The following is a 23,318-nucleotide window of genomic DNA, read 5'->3' on the forward strand; positions in this document are numbered from 1 at the left end:
GCAACTGGCTCCCAGGAGAGAAGAATTTGTCTACACATTCACAGAGCTGTGTCTGCCTCCTCCCAAAGTTTCAGTCTTTTGTTGGAGTCAGGATTCCTCGGGAACGCTGGACTGCTCTGCTTGTGCCTTTGCTGCTGGTTTAGATGTAACTTTTATATTAAATACCAAATATGTGAATGTCAAACTGCTCTGCCAATAACAGCTGAGTACAAACTCTGCGCTTTGAGGGGTCCCATTTGTTCCCATTTTGGGAATCCAAGGGATTGGGCTGCTCTCCAATGGCAGGAGAGCAGAGTATCAAATATCGTGGAGTAAGCGAAGGGTTTAAGAAAATGTAAAAGAAAATAGTCCCTAAGCAATTTAACACTAAATTAAAAATTGAATCCTAAACCAATTCCCCAGTAATGGACTATTTCTAATTAATTACCTTGTGTGTCTATAAAGATTTTTGTGGACCTCCCAGGCACGAGTCATTTTACCAGGGCTGTTTCTATAGGAACTCGTTTATCTTGGGGAATGGGTCTCCAGCCACGTGGAAACTGTGCTGAGCTTCACCTCCAGCCACAGGAGCAGGTAAATGTGCAGCAGGAAACTGAGGCACGGGAGGGATCGGAGGGATTTGTGAGCCAGGATTTGGGCTCTCCAGGCACACAGGACTTTGTGGACATGCAGGATTTACCCTGAATTTATTTACACAGCAAAACTGTGCCAGTCTCTGCGGGGCTGGGATTAAAACCTGCTGTTTGGGAGAGAGAAACTCATCCAAGGCAACAACACAAGTTTCTAAATTTCAGTTTGACTCCAGCTTACAGACGGGAAATGCTGGGGAATCTCACGTGTCAGAAACAGCAGAGATCAAACATCTAAGCAGAATTTTGCAGGAATTATTTGTCCATTTCACTTCTGCAGAAGGGCAGGGATGCAACAAAGCCTAAAGATCAGCCAAAATCCTAACGAAAGCACCACCAGCACCCAGGAGTGCTCAGCCCGGGCTGCTTATGGGATAATGTCTGTTCAGCAGAGGGGGAAAGCTCAGCTGGCAGGCAGAGATCCTGGCTGGCTCTTCTCTGATCCCATCCCACAGCTCCAGGGGATGGCTCACTCTCACTGCCATCCTTTCACACTGCTGGAAATGTCAGCTTGGGCCAGGCTAGGAAATCCATCAGCTCAGCTCCAGAGTGGGCACGTTGCTCATCAAACTGCCCCCGGAGCTGGGCAGGGGCTGATCCAGCAGGGGACACCTCCAAGTCCTGATGGATCCCCCTGTGCTGCCCATCCCACCCCATCCCTGCACTCCCACTGCCATCACAGCCCCCGCCACCCCACCTGGGACGGGCCCAGCCCCCCATTCCCCATCAATTCTGCTGGAATTCCTCTGCAGGCCCAGCTCCCCCCCAGTCAGAATTCCTGGGAAGCAGCAGGAGCAGTTTGCCCCACTGGTAACTCCCCCGAGAGCAATTTCCTGATGGAAAAAACACAATCTAGGAATTATTTTGTGTGTCTTTTCTCTCTCCTGATGTGCAGATTTTTCAGGATAATGCCAAATCGCCAGAGATAAATTCCCTGAAGAGAGGGCAGGTGCTGATCTAACAGCAGACATCCCGCTGAACCAGGAGAATTCCAGCCCATACAGGAATTTGCATGAGATAACTGGGAGTTCTGGTTGGTAGCAACAAGAAAATCTGTTTCTAAAAGGACAATTAAAAGGGCTCAAATGTTGTCTCAGTGGGTGAGAGCCTCATCCATCCTGCAGCAAAGCTGATTTGAGCAACGTGAGCAGCATCAAGCTGCACTTGGTAATTGTGGCCAAACTGAATTTACAACTGCATTTGTTTGCCAGCTCCCTGCCTGTCAGTTCAGAGCTAGATAACGGGCAGTTTTTGTTGATATTTCTGTTCCTGACCTCTCTCAGCTGCTCCTTCCATGATTCTGTCAGGTCAGGATGTTCCATTTCCTACAATCCTTGGCTCAGTTGCATCCCTGGCTCCAGATTCCGCCTCCATCCGAGGCACAAAGCACAGGTGAGGCTGGTTGGTGAAAAGCCAGGGAATTAAAAAGTTCCAGAAGAGCAGCAGTGATGTTCCTCAGGCTGCTGTAGCACAGCAGGGTTTTATGGACACGTGTCCCAGACAATCCAGGGAGGAGATCCATAAAATTCTGAGTTCAGCTCCACTGACACATCACACCAGGCACAGAGGGGAATAAACAACTCAGAGTAAGCTCCTTTATGATCCTACAGACTCTTCCCTTTCTTTACAGTCACTTTTTCTCTTCTAAAAGACATAACTACAGGTTTTGTTTGCAGGTTTTTTTCTGCTTCTGAGAGATTTTCCATTCTTTAACTTATTTATAATTAAAAGGTGTGTGAAGTGCCGAGAGATTATTTGCTGTGCCATGAGGGATTTAAAGAACCATCACAACAAATCAATGAAAGGTTCACTATAAAGGGAGGGAGATGGATACTGTCAATACGAAACAGCAGTGAACTGTAAAAATAAGAAGTAGGGTGCTGAGCTGTTTGTCAAACATGGAGAAGCACTGACGGGGAAAGTGAGAAATTCTATTTAGGATCATAAATACTTAGCTTGGAAGGGAACTTAAAGCCCATCCAGTACCAGGGCAGGGACACCTCCCACTGTCCCAGCTGCTCCAATGTCCAGCCTGGCCCTGGGCACTGCCAGGGATCCAGGGCAGCCCCAGCTGCTCTGGGCACCTGTGCCAGGGCTGCCCACCCTGCCAGGGAGGAATTCCTCTTGTACATAACCTCGATTTCCCCTCCTGCATTGCTCTCCAGGCACCCTTGGGGCACAGCCTCTCTCCTGAAGCTAAATCCCAGCAGACACCCAAAGCAGGCAGGGGCAGAATTGCTGCTTCTCCCAGCAGAGCTCCCACTCACAGAACAGGGCAGTGGCTCACAGCCCTGCTTTCCTTCAGCTCTCACCAGATTTCCCAATATCCCAGGTGTTGGGGAATGAGTACTTTGGTGAGTTTAAGACAGAAAAAGAGACAATTCTATTTTTGATCTCATAATATATAGAATTCCAAAAGTGGCAGTGGATTGGAGGGTGGAATCGCCACCTCTCCAACCACACTGGTCAAACCAACAGCCCATCAACTCTCTCCCTTACAAAGAAGAATGCAAAACAATCATTATTTCCATGAACATGTGTGAGAACTGCAGTAGAAATATGTAAACATCAGAAGGCATAGAAAATTTTAAAAAGAACTTCAAAACTTTCAAAAGAACTATAAAAGGAAACCTAACACTTTTAAAAATCAGGGCAACACCCAGGAATTGCAGGAGGACAATCCCTGCACAGGGACCCCTCTGGGCCGGGAGGATTTGGGGGCTCTGGGTGCAGAATACAGTTCAGGCTGTATTCTGACTCTGTCTGTGGTTTTTCTTCTGTATTATTGCATGAATTTTGTTTTCTTTTTCCCTTCTCCTAATAAATTGTATTCCTGACTTGGGAGTCTCTCACTGGTTTTGCTTTCAAACCATAACATGGTCCCACGTGAAAATAAACGAGGAATAACAGCCAGTGCCTCGGGAGACTCCTCGTGGCTGTATTTCTGCAGAGGAGAACATCTGCACTGCCTCAGACAGCTCACAAATCACACTGGAGTGGAACTCGCTGCTCACAGCACCCAAAGATGTGAAAATTCATTTGGTGAGCACCAGAACCATTCACCAGCACAGAACGGAGCCACAATTACCTCCTTGGAAGCTCCTCCTGGATGATTTCCTCATCGTTCCAATAAAAGTCAGTTTTATTCCCCCAGTCCGTGCAGAGGCTGCTGAGCTCCTCTCAGAGCTGCTGCAAAGGCAGCGAGGCTGGAAGCCTGGAACAATTTATGACTTCGGAACACTATGCAAATGAGGCCATTCACATGCATATATCCAGTATTTAAATTATCCTCCCTGCCGCCTGGCGCATCCGAACAGGTCCAGATTTATGGGGGTTTTCCCCAGCGTCTCAGCCCCTTCTCCAAGCAGAGCCTTCCTTCTCCGGTGACAGCCACCCCAGGTGGGCTGCTGGCATTTGTCACCTCCCACGGCTGGGTGCAAGCCCCAGGTGAGAACCACAGGGGTTAGAGGCGTTTGCTGCTGCCAGAAAAGGGATTTTTTGTATGGCCACAGGGCCCTCCAGCCCAAATCCTGGCGATCTTGGGGATGGCAAATTGGTTTTTGCTGTCCCACAAAGAACACGGGACCAGCCCCTGCTTTGAGCTAAAGCTGGTGCCCGCAAGAGCAGCAGGAAGGCTCTGACAAGGAAGGGGCAACTCAGCAGATTTTATTAAAATTTTGTCTTTTCCAAGACCCGTGAGACAAATGTAAATGACTCCACACGCGCTCACTCCATTCCTCCACAGTTCAGCCCAGATTCTTTTCCGCAGTTCTGGAAGGAACGTGCCACACCTATTTAAACCTGAACAAGCCAACAATAGCTCTGGTGCTTTACAGAATCTTTCATTTCATTCTTTACTCACAATTAGACTCCACACTAATTCCTGTAGCCCTCAATTACGAGCACAGTTTAACAACATACCTGAAAGAATTGGAGAGACATTTTATCTCCCGATGCAGCCCCTGAAAAAAAAGGCCATAATTGCTTGTCATTCAAAGGAAATTAAAAATCATTTGGGGAACGATGTGAATGGAATTTGCAATTAATCTCAGGGTTTTTTTTCCTCTCCAGGAGGAGTCCTGTGCATTGGAGGGCCCTTCAGCAGACAGATGAAGGACAACGACCGCTCTGGGTGTGGGTTTCACCGCACCAAGGGCTCCTTACACGAATTTAGATGTTCAGCTTTACCCTCAGATGACCTGGACCTAATCATGCTGCAATTCCCCCTCCCTTTCGTGGAAATGAAGCTGTCAGCTGCTTCTGGAAGCTCCAGCAGCCAATAAAAGGCAGGAATTAACACGTGTGGTAGCCACTCATCCCATCACCTCCCAGCTGCTGGAACCTCAGAGCCCTGACCATCATTTCCCTGATGCCACCGGCACAAAATCACAGCCAAATTAATTTATCTTCAAGCAGGTGGGTTTTCAGGCACATCAGGGGCTCTTCTCATATTAATAAAAAGAAAACCCAATCAAAAACCCCAGGTTTAGTGCCTGTCTACATTTATTTTTCTCTTTAAAGGTTCAATTGAGAATAAACCATGTATTTTTTTCCTGTTGAACATCTGTCCCTGCAATCCATAACATTTTCCTATCAGAAGCCACCCAGAAATAATGAGAAAATAGATTTTCACAGGGAAATATTTTTTCTAATTGAAGATTAAGTGGCTCATTTTTTTTTTTTTTAATAGAAGTGTTCATGTTTTTAGTGATTTTAGTACAAGCTCAGGGCAAAACCAGCCAGAACATCTCATTTAAGGCCCTCGATAATTACAGAAATTAGTGACAGGGCATAAGTTTGTCTTTCCATGCTCAGCCCCACCAGCCTGTGCAGCTCCTTCATTTGCAAGTCTTTAATTACATCATCAGCCCTTCCCACGTGTGTTCTGCTCCCTGAGCACACCGAGTTCAATCCTTCCTCCCAAACCAGCCTGGATTTAATATTTTGGGGTTGCCTCATTTTTCAGCGTGTGTCTGAGCCTTATCTCCTGCCGACTGTCCAAACACTGCACCCAAGAAAGAATTTTTCATTTCCTTTGGGCTTTTCTCGGCTGTTTGTCGCTATCTGAACGCTCCACAACATTAATTAAACTGACAAGGTAAGGCAGCAAAATTATCTCCACTTTGCACACGGGGGGCTGAGGCAGAGAGTTCACGTGGAAAGGAAATCTGGCCATAAACTCCCCAGAAATATTGCAGCTGAAACAAACTCCAAAAGGCAGCGTTGCCTTGCCAGGAGGGCACGGGAGGAGGACCTGGACAAGCACAGCTTTCAGGTGACTGCAGAAAAACCAGCCTGAACACAGAGAATTTCCATTTATCCTTGGAAGGTTTGGATTTACAGTGTGAGCCTAAAACCAGAGTTTGGCTCAGGGCAGTCCGAGCCAGCCCCACACTGGATGTTCCAGGCTGGGTTTCCCAGGCACAGATGGAATTTGAAGTGAAGCAGCCCCAAAAAAGCAACATTAAGGGATCAAAAGGAAATGTTTGAGTGTTGATAGAGAAGCAAACACCACTCTCCAAGGTCAGGTAATTAAAGGATCCACTCAGCAGCATCCCTGGGGAGGCTGCACTGCACAGGAGCTTTGGAAGGGTCAGCCTCAGCCTTCCCTATTTTCCATCACCACAACAAAGGGGCTGCTGGAAATTTCCCAGCCCAGGGTGGCAAAGGCACCACCTGATGGTCCCAGTGGCACTGGGGAGAATTCTCCATGCAAACTGCTCATTTTCAGGAGTTGGGATCTTCACCCAGCATGGGCAAGAGCTGCCCCAAGAATAACCCGGAGCAGCTGGAAAAAGGGAGCCAAACATCCCAGCTGGGGTGGGGCTGCACCTCTGCCCAGCTCTGCACAGCCCCGGGGCCACCCCAAACCCCCAGGATCACCCCAAACCCCCAGGATCACCCCAAACCCCCAGCTCTGCTCCTTCTCCCTGCACTCACAGCCTGCTCCCATCCCAGCACATTGAATCTCATCAGAGTCACCCAAACAAGGGCTCAGAGGAGGTGTCTAGACAAGGAACAGATAATTCTGGGTGCTCTGCTGGCTGTGCTCTCCTCTTGGCAAGGCAGAGCGTTGTGACAGTCCCAATGTGCCAGACGCAGTCCCCAAAAATAATTTACAGACTTTCAAAGCCAATATTTTCAAAAATAAATGACAAATAAAGACAAAATCATCAAAATGCTTGAAGAAAGCAAGGGTTTCAACTGCCAAAGAAATGTCATAACATTTTCTCTCAAAATTATTCATAGACTTCCAATCAGTTCCAGAATCTTCTGCTTCTTTCCCTCCCTACAAACTGCTATTAAATGCAGCAAGGTACTGCCTGCAAGGCTTTGCCTCTGCTAAATCCCTTCCCAGCATGTCAAGTGTATCAATATTTGAACAGGCAATGGCAAATTCCGCAGCCATACAGATATATTTATTAATTTCAATCATCCAGGCCGGGGGGGTGTGAATGAGGGCACTGTCATTTAGGGCTGTAATTAATCATCCTGGACACTTCCCTGTCAGGACCCATAAATCAAGAAGCAAAGTGTTTCTCCTCCTGAGTGATATGGAACCAGCATTAACGGGGTGACAAAAATCTAATGCTGTCAGTGAGTGGGAGATATTTTATCTGCCTTTGACACGGGGCTGTTCCACACGGGTGCCCTCCACCTCAGAATTTATTTTCTGCCTGTAGAGCACACATTTTCAAAATATGAACAGAGCAGAACAACAAGGCTGAAGTACGAAGTTGCCAAATGCCAAGACAGAGAAAAGTTTCTGAAGGGAAAAAAGAAAAAACCCTGACACATCAATCCAAGGCATAACAAACACGTGTTGGGAATGAGAAGGGACAAATCCCTGTTTGCAGGGCAGTGCAAGGCAGTGCCTGGATTGTAGAACAGCCCTGACCCAGCCCTGCTCAGCTCCACATCCAACAGCCATTAAGGAAACACAAGGGAAAATGAGCCTTAAGGCACTGATTAAAACAGGAAGAAAGCAAGAAGAACTAAATCTCCTTTTCAAAAAGAAAAAGCCTGAGTCCACAGGCCATGGCCATGGTGAGGAGGTCGCCAGGCTGGTGCTCCTCAGCTCCTGGCAGAGGTCACCACCCTTTCCTGCCATGGCATTGCCTGCTCACATTTCACACGAGAAATGCGAAATATGAACCACAAAGCCTTCACGTTTTCACTGCTTTTAGGGATTATTTTCAAGTGTAGCTGCACGGGACCATTTATTACCTTCAATATTTGGATGGAGCTGCTGAAAGCCAGACCTGAAACAGCCAAGCACAGGCAGGCTGCTGAGAGAGCTGCACCTGAAGAGATCCAAGCCCTGCACTAACAGCTTGTCTGAAATGCATTCAAACACTCAAAACACTTTTAAAAAACCTCGTTAGGCTCCAGGAATAGCAGTCAGCGTCATTTGATTTGACATTTCTTCCATCTCCAGCTACACCACGTGCTCCTTGGGTTGCCCACAGCATCTCCAAGCAGTCACTGGGACATTTCTCACCACACAAATTATCTGGGGGTGCTCTGATCTCGGGGCAGGAGCAGTTTTGGGGCTGCTGATGGTACCTGAGAGGGATCTCAGGCAGCTGCCAAGGAGAACACTGGACAGAGAATTCTCTGGCAGGGTCAAGCTGAACAGAGCCCAGCTCTGAGATGATAAAACCCAGCCATGAGCACACCTCCCCACCTGGCACTAAACACTCCCCCTGAGACCTTTCATCTTTAAATATTTGAGATCTCAGCACTTCAATTCTGCCAGTAACAATTCAACCTGCAACTTCTTATCCCACTTATTCGCAGGCTACAAACTTTATAGCCAGAATCAAAGCTAAATATACCGATTGCAATCTACCATGGGAAAAAAAAAATAATAAAATTTCTTATTTAATCACACAATTCTATCACCAATCTGCTGAAAAAATAGATGCACAAGTGTATTACTGCCTGTGCTCTAAGTGCTAAGGTGGAATTCTGCCCACAGGCAGTAACTATAAACCCAGGTCTGAGATAATCCAGTTGTAAAACGCTGAGCATAAACCACATGGTTTTAGCCTCTGATGGAAGCATTCTTCTCCAAAGCACAATTTACATTTAAATTGATATTGTAGGGAATCAAATACTCAAAATAAGTGTCAAGGTTTTCTTCTCCACCGAGTTGTTGCCTAATTGGATTCAAGTGTTTTGCCTAACCATTTCATAGTCTTATTTTGTTCTGGAAATTAAAAATAAAATCTTTCATTATTCACGATCCCTAACTTCTGGGAAGTGCCTCAGATTGTTTTTGTTAAGAAAATAAGAACAGGCTGTTTACATTTAAGTGCTGAGACCCAGCAAACAGGAGGGAAGCAATTCTCTTCCTGAGGGAAGCAATACTCCTGATGCAGTAACAGCAGAGAGTTCTGATGGAAAAGCATCCACATCCAAAATCCCTCTCCTGGCCCTCCAGGGCACAGAGTCTGGGGACCCTCCTCCCTGGGAAGGTGGTGCTGGAGTCAGACCCCCCTGCCTTTCCCTGCCTCTGCTCCTCTTCACACCAACCCAAATACTGCAAGGGAATTGCAAACCCAGGCTCTGAACTCCCTGCAGAACGACTACAACGCTTCAAAAATAAACTAAACAAATGCATTTTCAGCAATAAGGCAGCAGCTCCCTGCAGAGAGCTTTGTAAATGAATCCTACAAATAAGGAGGCTGAAGGACATCCATAGGCAGGTAAATCTGGGGCCTCAAGGAGCAGGGGAGTGCCCAGCACACTGAATTTCTGGCAGGCTCGGTAGGGAACAGAATCTCTGATTCCTCCTGGCTGCCACAGGGCAAAGCACAGGTGCTGCCATGGGTTGTCAGACACAAACAAAATAAAATAAAATACATTAAGTGGTGAAAGAGCCCCGTTGAGCAATTCCCTACCAAACTTTTTTGCTGTTCTGGCAAAGACGTTGCGGGGAAAAAAGTTCCGTGGGAAACTTCTTTGCAAATGCAGAAGAACAAACAAGTGCTAAGATCCCACCCGAGGCCCCTGATGGCTGCTGGAGTTCACAAAACACCCGCCAGTCCCAAATTCCTGCATTTGTGTCCCCAGCAATGCAGGAGGGATCGCAGGCATTGGCCCTGGCCAGGCTGAGCTGCAGCTGGGACCTGTTCCCCGGGAAGATGTGCTGAGAGCTCCCAGATGTGCTGAGAGCTCCCAGATGTGCTGAAAGCTCCCAGATGTGCTGAAAGCTCCCAGATGTGCTGAGAGCTCCCAGGCACAGCGGGCTCGTGGCTAACTCACAAAATCCCCTCCTGCACCTGCCTTTTCTGCTCTGCTCCTCCAGGAACCTCAGGCTGCAGCTCCTGCCAACTCCCTCTGCTGTAATTCCCTTCCAGCCGATAACAACACGCAGGGACATTTCACCCGTCCTCTCTCCTCAGAGCCAAATGTGCTGCTAATTCCTGAAATATTTCACCTGACCCATCCAACCAGCTGAACGCTTCCCTTTTTTTCCTTAGTGTGAGAACCGATTCAAAACCACTTATTCCACTTCATTAAAATCAAAAGTTGACCTGAAAAACAATAGCTAGGGCTTGAATTGGGTCAAGCTACATAGCAGCAGTGCAGCAGGAAAACAACAGCAAAAATCAGAATATTGTTTGTCTCTAAATGATCATCACCTTCGCAGGAATTTATTTTTTACATAAATCTTTTGCTGGTTGATATTGGGTTTAACAGGCCCATCTCAGCAGCCCAGGGCAACACCAGCAGTGCCCCCAAGGGAAGGGAACATCCCACCCCATCCCATCCCATTGATCCCATTGATCCCATTGATCCCATTGATCCCATTGATCCCATCCCATCCCATCCCATCCCATCCCATCCCATCCCATCCCATCCCATCCCATCCCATCCCATCCCATCCCATTGATCCCATTGATCCCATTGATCCCATTGATCCCATCCCATCCCATCCCATCCCATCCCATCCCATCCCATCCCATCCCATCCCATGGAGCAGAGGAGCAGCCCCATCTCCAGGGTGGGGACAAATGGGGTCAAATTTAACCCACCCTAAAAGCAGCCAGACACTCACAGCCTCATTCAGCCACCCGAGGCCAAAGGCACAAAGTTTTCTTCCTAAAAATTCCAACTCTCCCAGAGGAAAAGGAGGGATAAAATAAGGATTCCAAGAAAACTCAACAAGCTGGTAAATACAGTTCCTAAATTAAGGTGGGTAAAGGTGAAAGGAATGAAGAGAATTTACTTTTATTGACACAAGAAAAACCTTATTTCCCTCAAACTGGAAGCTCAGAACTCCTTACATTATTCCTCTGGGAAGGGTAAAGTCAGAGAGGCCTCAGATACAACTAAATCACTCTGCTGTGGTTAAAATTTAACAAATGTTATTTTGTGTCTGTTAAAGAAGAGGCCATCATTATAATAAGTGTACAGCATGCACACATCACAAAGATTTTCATTCAATTGTATTGGAAATTACAGTCACACCTTCCAGACATTGAAGTGACAGATTTCTCTGCCAGCGCTGTCTTAGAGACTGCTCAGAAACCCCTGCTGCTGTTCATCAACCTGTGCAAAATAATTGGCACTATAATTTTATACCTGTCAGAAATGCAATGTGCAGCATTGACTAATTGCTATTTTGTGTGCTCAGAAAGGTATAAAATCAATGTCACCACTGTGGGAATCAACAAATCCTTTTGTGGAGCTGCAGAGCACTAAACAGAATTATGTTTCCTGCCCCCAGTCTTTGGGAGCTCCAGATTTGCTCCTATCACACAAAATCTAACAACTTGGAGAGCAATCTTGTACAGCACTTAAACCACCCTGCCCCTGGTGAGAGACCTGCCAGATCCTCCACGAGCTCATGCTCTGCAGGCTATGGAAAGAATGGAAGCTCTTGGAATCCCCAGCCATTCCCTTTTTCCTCTCCTGGCTTTTGTAACTTTGCTTAAATCAATGAACATCAAAAATCTGTGGAGCTTTTTAGGTCTGGAATGAGTAATACGTGGCAAGGCTGGCGAGATGTAAAAATTCTGCAAAATGCTCCCTGTTTCTCGTGCCTCGTGTTAGGGAGCTTCACCCGCTGCCTGTGTGGGAAATAAATGTTATTTCCTTCTTGCTGTGCCCCCCACTGAACCAAACAACACAACTTCTCCTCCAAAAGCCTTCCCCACGAACGCCACTTTGATCAGAGCCTGGGAAGAACTTAATGAAGCTGCAAGTGCTGCCATCAAATTTCATGTCTGCGTGCTCCAGAAAACAATGCCTCTGTCCTGATTTTACAGCATCTTTGGGCAGGGTGCTCACTTCTGTGCAAACAGCCTTTCAGTCCTACCAACGGGGTTTATTGGCAGCTGCAGTGGATCCTTGCAGATGCAATAAAGGCAGGGGGAAAAAAAAATTAACGACCAAAATAAAAAGGTTTTAGCAACAGGTAGCTGCAGAGGAAGGCTGCGCCAGCACCAATTTCCTCAGCTTGCAATAACAGATGTGCAATGAAGCAAACGAGCAGAGGCTCTAATGAGCTGATGGCTGAGGAGAAGAAATGTGTTTAAAGACATTTATTTGGGTTTAAATACAGTTGTTCATTCCTACGCGGGTTTCTGGTACATCAGAGAGACAGCACGAGCTGCTGGAGTTTGGGTTGGAAGGGGACCCGGAGGGTGGAGCCTCCAAAAGCCACCGAGGTCACCCAGTCCATGTCCCCAAGTGCCACCTCCACGTGGCTTTTAAATCCCTTGGATGCCAGGGCATGAAAACATGGAGGCCAAATGACACCAAATAAAATTGCTTTTGCCCAGACCCACTTTCCAGCACACCTCACCTCTTCCAGCAGGAAACCACATCCTTCTGATAAACCCACCGTGGTTTGCACTTGCTTTGGCATTTTTCTGCAAAAATAAAACCCAAAAAGCTTTTGCATTTGCGTTTGCACCTTTGCATTTTCTGTCTCGATACGTTCAGTTAATCCATAACGTGACAGAGGCAGCACGAAAACAGATTTAAGGCTGAGCTTTAATGAGCATTAATGCAGCTGGGCTGGGTTTGGCAGGGCAGCCCCCTCCTAATTCCTCTCTCCCCAGGTTACAGCCCTGGAAATGAATGATCTGTCACTGGACCTGCCCGGGCTCTAATGAAGCATTAGTCAAGTACAAGTAAAGTCAGGTGGAAGAAGCGCCTCTTCCCATTTGCAATAAAGCCTTTCCCCCTCTTTGGCTAACAAATTCAATTAGCTGAGAGGAAAAATTTAATTACTCTCATGCACCATCTTCATATTTGTGATCAAAGGAGTGCCAATCTGCGAGCTTTGTAGTCCCCTGCTCTGCTGGAATGGGAGAGAAGGAAGAGAAACTTGGCTGAACATCAGGATAGATTTAGAATTATTGTTGTCTCCAAGTAAAAATATATATATTGGGGTAAAAAAAAAAAAAAGTTTTATGTCTTCCATTTAAATTAAAAACTTTCTTTCAGCAGAACAGTGAGAGCAGCACTGCTGTCGTGTCTAAATGAGAGGAAGATAATTATATCTGTCTAATGCACTGTCCCTGAGCCAAGCAGGGACAAACCCCTTCCACCTCCTGCTTCTGAAAATAATTCTTGGTTGATGACAGAAATACAAATGTTCTGAACTTCTCACCAGCTCTGATACCCTCACACAAGATTCTAAAATGCATGAATGCACACACAAATTCTAAACCATGGCACTCCAGTGTAACATGGCACATCAGAAACTCAGAATTATCTGAATGCGCTCTACTTTTTGCACCATAAAATACATTTTCATTTTCTTCATCATAAAGCCAGGAGTTTGCACTCTTTTGTGCCATTTTCTTAGCAAGCTCTCATTTGAAAAAAAAAAAAAAAAACCAAGCAATTCTAAACCCATCAATTTCTTAGCCTATAATCCTGTGCTGATATTTCCTTTAAACCTGGTTTACTCTCATATCTCCTGAGCAGCCCCTGGACTCTCAGCAGGATTTGCTCCCGGCTCTGTCAGGACGTGGATGTGACACAAACATTCTGTGCCTCTGTGAAAAACACCAATCGCTTGGTTTGTAAAATTTTAAAAATTTAATAATAATAAAATGGTTATAAAAATAATAATGCAATTAGATTAATAAAGTTTAGAGTTAGGACAATTACAAGACAATAAAAAGCAAAGAATTATGGATGTCCGGATGCTCTCAGACACTGAGTCAGGAAAAGCATGAATTGTGAACAAAGGAATCACCCTTAAACCAACACACTTGTTGCATATTCATATATCCTTCATGGTTATGCATACATTCTATTTAAAACAAGACACTCTGTTGTATGTCAACTGTTTCCTTTAATCCCCTGGCATCTTCAAGTCTGAGCAAGGCCTGAAGAAATTAGTTTCTTCTGATAAGAATCCATAAATTCCTCTCCTTTGGAAGATTTAGGTGTTCCTCAAAGTGAGTATCTCATCCCTAAAAAAAAAAACAAACCTCCCCCCACATCCATAGTCTCTATTTTAACATTATGTTCTAACCTAAAACTGTATTTAACACACTACTTAAGAGAATTAATACAGCACAACTTTCTAACATTACACATCTAATATTCATTGTAACATTTGGGAAAAGCCAATCATAAAATATGCATTTTTCACACCTGGAAGAGCTGGGGCTTTAAACACATGGGATGATCCATTCCTAAATTCCCTGCACTTGAGATAGGAACTCCTGGGCTGGGCTGGAGCAGCCCCAAGCAGCTCCTGTGCCCTGATCCCTGCTGGGTGATGACACAGAAAAATCAGCCCAGATTAGCCAGGGCTCAGCAGTTTCCTTGGAAATGTCAGGCCAGAGTCTCAGGGTGATGCTGAGCTAAACTGACACCCCCAAATCTTTGGGACACCCCTCAAGCCTCCATGGCCACTCAGAGCAGGTGATGAATTCTGTTGCCCTGATTTTTAAGTGTTTTCTATTATAGTTCTTTTAAAAGTTTTAAAGTTCTCATAAAACTTCTTTAGCCTTCTGATAATGTTTCCATATTTGAGAGTCAGAGTTGCCCCACAATTTCATGTATAAATAGAATAGTTTACACATTTCTCTGGGGGTGGAGAGAAATGATTGATTGATCTTTGACCAGTGTGGTTGGAGAGGTGGCAGTTCCATCCTCCACAGTCACCTTTAGGATTCTATAAATACCAGATGTTGGAATAAAACTGGGTTTTTTTTCTCTTTTGAACTTACCAAGCTCCTGTGTGCTCATTTTGTGTCCAGTGGTGACGGAATTCAGCTTGGCTGACTTTGATAAACAGCTTTTCAGTCAATAACACGGCAGCAAATCTTCCCAGCTTCCAGGAAAAGCAGGGACACCAAAGTGCTGATATGGCAGTGCTGATAACTGACCCTGGGCTGCCACACATCAATTAAATTTGGGGGTTTGCCTCCTCTGGCCATCGGCAGCTCTCCTGGTGGCCCGGGGAGGGATGCTGGCCACCCCTGGCAGGAGGCAGCGGGTCCCAGGGAAGGCTCAGCAGGGCACAGAGGCTGGCACAGCTCCCAGCCCAGAAACAAAACCCCCAGGGATCCCACCACAGCCCCTCCTGCAGCTCCCCAGCCCCCAGCAGGGTTAAACTTCTCCTGAATTATTGAGCTGTGCTCCACTGCCCTCGGAATCTACAGTACCTGCTGCTCCCAGTCAGATCGTACATCAAATAAATCCCCAGGGGCAATCCAAACCCCATCAGCCTCCAAGAAGCTCTCTTCTTTTTTTTTGCATCTGTAAACTGGAAGAAGTTATGCAGTTCTGGGCACTTTCCCTTGCTCTGCTGTTAATGATTTCTCTCTTTTTCCCCCAGAATTGATGTTCAGCATCCCTCAAGCCCTCTCTGCAGGAGGAGGAGCCGTTTCCTTTGGCAGAGCAGAACTAAAGTACAGCAGAGATACTTGGAGTGTCCTCTGCTGAGGCCTGAAATCTTATTTCTTTGCTTTCTTCATTGTTATTTCTTCACAATTATCTGCCTCTCATTTAGACATGACAGCAGTGCTGCTCTCGCTGTTCTGCTAAAAGAAACTTTTTAATTTAAGGGGAAGACATAAAACTTTTTTTTTGTGCTGGCAAAGGAGAGGATGGGCTGGGATTTGTGGCCATGCCAACATCACCCTCCGTGTGTCCTGATAATTAAAATTGACAGCAAACAGGGGCTTGCCCCTCCTGGGCTGTGTGAAAGGAATTTTTCCTTAATCCGTGGACATTTCAATGCTATAAATGAGTTAACAAAGGACCTTTTTGTTCCTAATATCACACATGGATTTACCTCAGGAAGACTCCTGCAGGCTCCCGAGGGTAGGGGATGAGCAGAGCTCTGAAGGTTCTGCCCCAGCTCTGCTCAGTCAAACGCTGAGATTTGGGCACTAAACTTTGCAATGAGCTCTTTCCTCCTGGGCTGCAGCCTGGCAGAGCTGCTGGGCACACCTGGGCACACCTGGGCACACCTGGGTGCTGAGGCAATATCATCCTCCCCAGCAAAGCCTGGAATAAAAGATCAAAAATCAAAAGCTGGCTGATGTGGCTGAGCTCTGAGTGTATGTCCAGAGTTTCTCAGCCTCTAGAGCCCCACCAGAGAGTGCAGCAGGCAGGAGCTGCAGCTGGGGCAGGGCAGGTGGAGAGGACAGAGGTAAATCCCAAATCTCAGCAGCTCCTTAGAGCCAGCAGCAAAAATTACAGCGAGTGATTCTAAATGAACTTCCATTCCTCCAGTTCCTGGGGGAGCAAACAGTCCAAATCCATCTGCTTCCTAAAACCACCTCTCCCACCTTAAACAAACACCAGTTAATCCCAACAGCACAACAAACACTCGGTGTTTACACAGCGGCAGAAGTGAAGCAGGAGGGAAAAAACAGAATTTGTAATATTCCCCTCCATCTCCAGCAGCAAGAGCACAGCAGTGTATTTTTCAAACTGCTTCTTTGTGAATATGCATGAAACACATGTAGTGGTGTGGAACAGGTTCTTCTTTCAATGGGCAACTCATTTTTCACACAAAAAATGAAAAAAAAAAAAGAGCATTTTATATATATATATATATATATATATATATATATATATATATATTTTTTTTTTTTTTTTTTTTTTTTTAGTAGCCACAGAGCCTGCTGCTTGTATTTTAAATCCGGGCAGAGCATGGGGCTAAACAGGAAACTGTGAAATCCTAAAAATCTGAGAGCCTTAGGAAAGTTCACAGAATTCCAGCGTGGGTCAGGCTGGAAGGGACCACAGGATATTATTATCTGCAGATTCCTTTTATTGGGAGCTCTGGAATCAGGGCTACAGACCCAAATCTGACTCCCACACAGCTTTCAAGCTGAATATATTTTATATATGGGGAGATATTTGTGGTTTGGGGCTCCATTTCATTTAACCAGTAACCACTGAGAGATGAGAAAACCCTCCCAGATCACAGAATTCCAGAATGGTTTGGGGTGGAAGGGACCTTCAAGACATCTCACCCCAAACCCCTGGCACAGGAAAACTTGCACACCTGCAGAAATCAAACCAGCCCTTTGGGATGATCCTGTATGACCTCCCAAAAACAGCTCCTCAGCAGGAAAACCACATACCACAGCACTAAACTACAACCATTAGCCAAGCAAACAGAAATTTTTCCAAGGGGTATTTTAACATCGTTATTTAAACTTAATTATCCATTTGTTAAGGAAGATGTTCCTCGGTTTTTGTTTGTAGGGAACAAATATTCCATGGAGGCTCCTGCTGCCCAGCTGGGATTGTAAAGATGAATTTGTGCTCCTTGCTGCTGCTCCTTGGGGAGAGGGGTGTGGGGGGAACATCCTGAAACATTCCAGGAGATTAATTAACAACTCAATGCTCAAGTCTAATTAACGAGCCATCAGCTGGTTTGTAGTGCAGCTTACACGGAGGGTATGAGGAGATCTCCAGTGAGTGGAGCCTGCAGGACCACACCTGGACGTTTTTGGGGATGTCCAGGCTCCTCTCAGGCCCTGCTGCTCCACATCCAGGGGGACTGGGTGCAGGAAAAGCAGGGGTGAGGTGCAGGAAAAATAAACTGAATTCTTGCTGAGCCACGGGATCTTTCTCAGGCCGTTTACAGAGCACAGACAAGATTTTGGGGAGTTTTACACCGCAGCTGCTGCTTTACAGCAGAATCAGGAGCAGGAATGAAGTTCAGGGATGCACATTCCAACCAAGCACTGCAGGGATTCAAGGGAACAGGCACCTGCTTTACCAAGGCTCAGCAAATCCACAGAAAAGCCTTTCCCTGCCTCCTCTGCCTCCCAGAGCTGCTCTGCATCCCTCCCTCAGCTCTGGGATTCCCATCCCACATTCCTGTCCTGCCCTCCCTGGATTATCCCCTCCCTCTGCTAAACACAGACAGATTGCTGAGAATGAGCATTAAATTCCCAGAAGTGCCTCTTTGCTATCAAAAATCTCTGCCTTAGCACCACAGACAACACTTAAAAAAAAACCTCCTCAGTAAATCTTAAATCTCATCAGAGCAGCCAGAAGTATTTACTGCCTCTGCTTCCAGTGGCAGCTTCAAACCTTCCAGGTCCTTCCAGCCTCGTTCCCTTCTTTCCAAGCCTGAGAATTCCTGGTGTTCCCAGCCTGCACGAGGAGGTGCCAGCAGCTCGGGGCAGCTCCAGGGGTTTCTCTGGAATATTGTGCTGGGGGGCTTCTTTGGGAGGTCATCCCTCAGCCTTGGAGGGTTGGTCCCTGGCAGGAGATCTGCTGCTGCCTGGTGGATGATGTTTCTGTTATGGAATCGTGGAATTCCAGAGTGGTTTGAGGGGGATGGACCTTAAAGATCATCCCCACCCCATCCCATTGATCCCATCCCATCCCATTGATCCCATCCCATCCCATCCCATTCCATTGATCCCATCCCATCCCATCCCATCCCATCCCATCCCATTGATCCCACCCCATCCCATCCCATTGATCCCATCCCATCCCATTGATCCCATCCCATCCCACCCCATCCCATTGATCCCATCCCATCCCATTCCATTGATCCCATCCCATCCCAGAGCCACAACAGGCACAGAGCTCATCCATGGATCCCAGTGGAGCTCCAAGTGAAATATTATCTGAGGAACTTTCTTCTACAAGGCACAGAAAAGTTGGTTTATGCCCTTGAGCAGCAATAATTGTGACAGCCTTAAGGACATATTCCAGTCACCAGCTTTTGTCCAGCAAATAAACTGACAAAATGCTGCTGAGTTTGTTCAGATCAGTGCAGGTTCCAGAGAAATGCAGAAAATAAACATCAAATTGAAGGCACACTGGAGCTGGGCTCCACCTTCAGCCGTGCCTGGACTGGGCGAGACACACAGCTCGTGCTCAGGAGGGCTCCAAAGGTGGATGCAAGCACAGGGAAACAGCTTTATAAACACAGCCAATTTGGTTTTCTTTATAAATACACTCAATTCCCACCTCCACAGCCCTGCTGGGGACAGGAGGAGGTGCTGGGGCACCCCCCTGCAGCTCCCTGACCTCCATGGGAGCTGCAGGAACGTCTGGGTGCACACCTGAACCACAGCAATTAAGGAAATGGAATTTAAAAGTTGCTTTTCCACCATCAGAAGCCTCGGTTAGTCAGGAACTGTTCTTTTCACTTCGACAACAATTACATGGCTTTTAATTGAAATATTCCTGCCTAAGTGGTCCAATGTTAATGTTTTAGTGATCTTTACATATTTTCCCGCTTCCTCTGAGCTTTTTCAAATCCACATTACCATCCATTGGGCCTCTTATTTCTCCTATTACTCCTCCTAAACACAAGTTGCTCTGAAAGATCGCCAGTAATTTGCATAAAATATAGACCTGTTACTTTTCTTTTCTTAAAGGAAGCAGAATAATTGCAAGCTGCAGCTACTGGAGCTGAAAATAACTCTCCAGACAGTTGCACATGCAGAATTAGATTAAAATGAGCTCATTTCTTTAAATGACCTGATAATTTGTGAGGAAAAAAAAAAAACACTATCAAAGTATTTTCATCAGTAGAGAATGTTACAGCCCTTAAACCAAGGAGGAGGTGCCTCCCTGCATGCAGATGAGGCCAACATGACCTGGAGAGGCCAAATTTACAGAAGGAGAGTTTTCTGGACCATGTGTTGAAATAACCATCAGTCTCTCCTTCTGGTAAATGCAGCAGGGGCAGATGTGGGACATCCCATGGGAAGAAATCCCATAACCAGCCCAGAGAAATTCTGGAAGGATCAGTGGCTCCTGGCAGGAGCAGAAAAGGGAGCCAGGGAGCCCTGGGGTGGTTTGGGATGGGAAGCCCATCCTGTTCCCAGGGGGCAGGGACATCTCCTGTGGGAGTCCAGGGCTTCCCTCTGGCTGCCCTGGGACCCTGGCAGGGGTCAGGAACCCCCCTGGACAGAGCCCCCAGAGACACTGGCTGTGATCTCTGGCCATGGAAAAGAGTTTGCAATCTTACAGCATGAATTACCAGCTCTGAGGGTTTGATATCAGTAATAATTAAGTGTGGCACAGGTGCAAAAGTAAAATTTTAGGGTTCTAGATGAGGGGTCCAAAGGGGACAAGATGGAGGAAATTGGGTGTGTCTTGTCCTTTTTCTCCTTCTTCATGCCCTCCATGTCTCACTGTGGTGTTGGCATTTTTCTGTTGGTTCAGGCTGGGGACACTCTGTCCAACGTAGGTGACAGATATTGGCACGTTCTTGTAAATCCAGCCCAGGGAGTTTCTGGTATTTAATGTTTGTCACATCCCACTGAGGGCAGAGCCCCACACGCTGCCCTGCAGGACAGAGCTGGGCAGGGCAGCAGAACATGTGAGAGATCAACAGAATAAACAACCTGGAACCAGCACAGACCAATTATGGCTTCTGCTTTGGCAGTGGGGCTGATAGACAGAGACTTTTACAACCTCAGAATCATTTCAATAGCTCAGATTCCAACAGCTCCAACGCAACCCCAGCTCCTCTGGAATTCCACCCCAGCCCCTGCCCACCCTGCCAGGGGAAATGTTCTCAGGTCAGTGGTTTTCCCTGGCCAGGAGGGCAAATATAGGACCAACATTTGAATTTGTTGGTGAACTTCATCACGTTTTCCCAACTTTGCTCAGCCAAGAAGCTCTTCCTCATTTCTGGGAGACAATTCAGAAGTAGACAATGAGGAAGTGTGTCCGAGCCTCACTTCCCAGGGATTACCATCACAACTCCGTGCAACAATAAATTCTGGCTGGTTTTATGGTTAACCTCTAGTTTTGTCAATATTACTGAAACCCCCTTCAGTGGGCTTTGCAGGTTTATAAATACATCCAATTATCATGTTTTTGATGAGATTTCATTTAAATCTAGCAAAAAATGTTCCCAAGTGAATCATCTGTTATTCATAACTGAAGATGGATTCAGCCTCCCTATCACAACTTTTCCTCCTCCTCCTTTTTCAGACCCATTGCCTCAACATAAATTAAATCCTTCACTACATGCATCCCAGTCAGATTTCCTTTTAGAAAACCGTATTTTAGAGAAAGCAATTACATTTGGTCATTGATGTATCACCCAGGCTTTCAGAGCCCCCCAAAACAGAAGAGGGGGTGAGATGTTAATCTGAATAAACGTTACACTTGGATAATAACTCAGAGGAGGAAACAGAAACCATCGTGCCATGGATGCCATCCACAGCAGACACAGCCTGGGGGTTTTTGGGGTGGGCTGGGGGTGCCACTGCTCACCAGGGACAATTCCTGCCAGCAAATCTCTCTGCACTGGGGCTGGGGGAGCCCAGCAGAGCCATCCTCAGCACACAGCTGAGGGGGAAGGAGCAGGAAAAGCCTTTGCTTGGAGTTAAATCCCACAAAAACCCCACTTTCCTCCTTAGAGCTTTTTTTTCCCCTTTTCCCCTCATCTGCTGGTGCTTTGCACGTGGATGTGGGACTTTGCTGGTCCCGTGCAGTGGCTGCAGCACTGCTCAGGTGCTGCTGTTTGACTGTGGGCTCCTCCTGACTGCAGATCCCTCCTGGCCCCAGCAGCAGCCCAGAGCCACTTCATTAACCCCAGTGCCCCCAGGCTGGCTGTGGGATAATGCTCAGCTCAGCTGTGGAACACGGGCAGGTTGAGAGGATTTTTAAAAATTATTATCCTTATCATTACCATTATTATTATTACCATTACCATAATTGTTATTCCTATTATCACTCTCAGTAGTAATTAAACAGTGCCTGGCCCTGGAAGGGAAGAATCCCTGGGCACTCCTGCAGCCTCTGGGTTTTGGGCAGACACGAGGGGGAGGAGAGGCAAAGGGAGGCAGAGAACAGCCCCTGGTGGCCTCCAGGTCAGCACTGCTGGGGCTGAGGGGAACAATAATTCCCCCGTGGGACATTGCAAAAACACCTTGCTCTGAACTTCCACTGCATCCTGGTTTTACAGGAAAAGCACATTTCATGGAGCCGTGCACTCGTGGAGGCTGGAAAAGACCTCCAGGAGTATCATGTCCAAACTTCAGGCAGCAAGTCCAACCTCTGAGCACCCTAACATGGCAATTCTTCCTTTATTTGTTAAACCAGCAGAGATTTTAAACAGGGGAAGGGATGCAGGGTCTTTAAATGAGCTCCTTGCACAGGGATGGGTTTGTTCTGCAGCCTGTGGTGCCAGAGCTCCATGAGCTGCTCCAGGGAGCTCCAGCACCTGGGAGCTGGTGGGGCAGACCCCCAACCACAGCTGGTCCCACTGGCTCAGGGATGCCCAGACCAGCTCCATTTTACACCTGGGAGCAGGGATACGTGGATGCCATTGACATTAAATCACAAGTCAGTTAAACAAGGCAGCAATGTGCTTTTTGGTGATCCTAAATCAGAGGCAATGATTCATTCTCAGGCCTCTTAAGTGAGGATGTTTAATGACATGGTGGGAAATGGAGCCTTTTTGTATCAGGAGAGGGACCTCTGCTGTCTTTAACAGCACTTACTGAATAATTAACCTGCACCCCCATCATTACTTAAGAGTATTTGCCATTAACCCAATAGAAAAATCATCTGAGGCATGCTAGGAAGCATAACAATGAAAATGGCCACATTACTGGGATAACACCCACATTTCTGTCCCAGCCTAATAAAGGCAATGCAGTTAAAATCAGTGAATACAAACAGAGAACATTTGTTCAGTGCTTATCCCAGCTTTGATTCTGGAGCTGAGCCTGACCCTCTCCTGCCACGGCTATAAATCATCCAAAACCAGGTGGCTTTCCCCTTTTGTTGGAGTTCAACTCCTTTGTGCCACACTTGACCAGACATGATTATTTCTTTGTGCTGCCAAGATTGCAACCTTTTCCTGGCAAGGGAAGCAGGAGCTCAGTGAGAATGTCACTGCTGACAGCTCTGAGAGTGGCCTGGGAAGCCTCTGCTCAATTCTCAACACTTCAGCTCTCTGCAGCAAAGGTGCCCTCTTCCCATTCCCACAAAAAAAAATAAGAGTTTTGAAGAGATGGATGGAAGGTCTTTGACTCATCTGGCCTGATATCCACAAGGAGACTCCTTGTCATTGCACTCTCTAATCTTACTCACCTGATTAAGAATTACTGAAGAACTTTGTGTCCCCATTCATGCTTTGCCTCAGTTTCTCTACGACATTGTTCAGCCCTGCACGACCCTCTGGTAGTCAAACAATTGTCAGTGTTTGCAGACTGCAGTCACTTATTAGCTGGAAACACACAGCTGATTAAT

General features: G+C 46.6%; 1 protein-coding gene across 1 annotated transcript in view; it reads right to left on the reverse strand.

The window, feature by feature from the left end:
* Window positions 1-16,636, reverse strand: part of LOC110469858 (uncharacterized) — a 102,191-nt gene extending 85,555 nt beyond the window's left edge. Inside the window, exons 1-3 of the mRNA XM_085590243.1 lie at window positions 4,794-16,636; window positions 4,551-4,591; window positions 3,718-3,843 (exon numbers count right to left, since the gene is read on the reverse strand). The gene's annotated coding sequence lies outside the window, so the exon portion shown is untranslated. The remainder of the gene's footprint in view (window positions 1-3,717; window positions 3,844-4,550; window positions 4,592-4,793) is intronic.
* Window positions 16,637-23,318: the final 6,682 nt, after the last annotated feature.

Source organism: Lonchura striata, chromosome 12 (genome assembly GCF_050655825.1).
Source record: "Lonchura striata isolate lonStrDom1 chromosome 12, ASM5065582v1, whole genome shotgun sequence".
In the NCBI taxonomy this organism is placed as follows: Eukaryota; Metazoa; Chordata; class Aves; order Passeriformes; family Estrildidae; genus Lonchura; species Lonchura striata.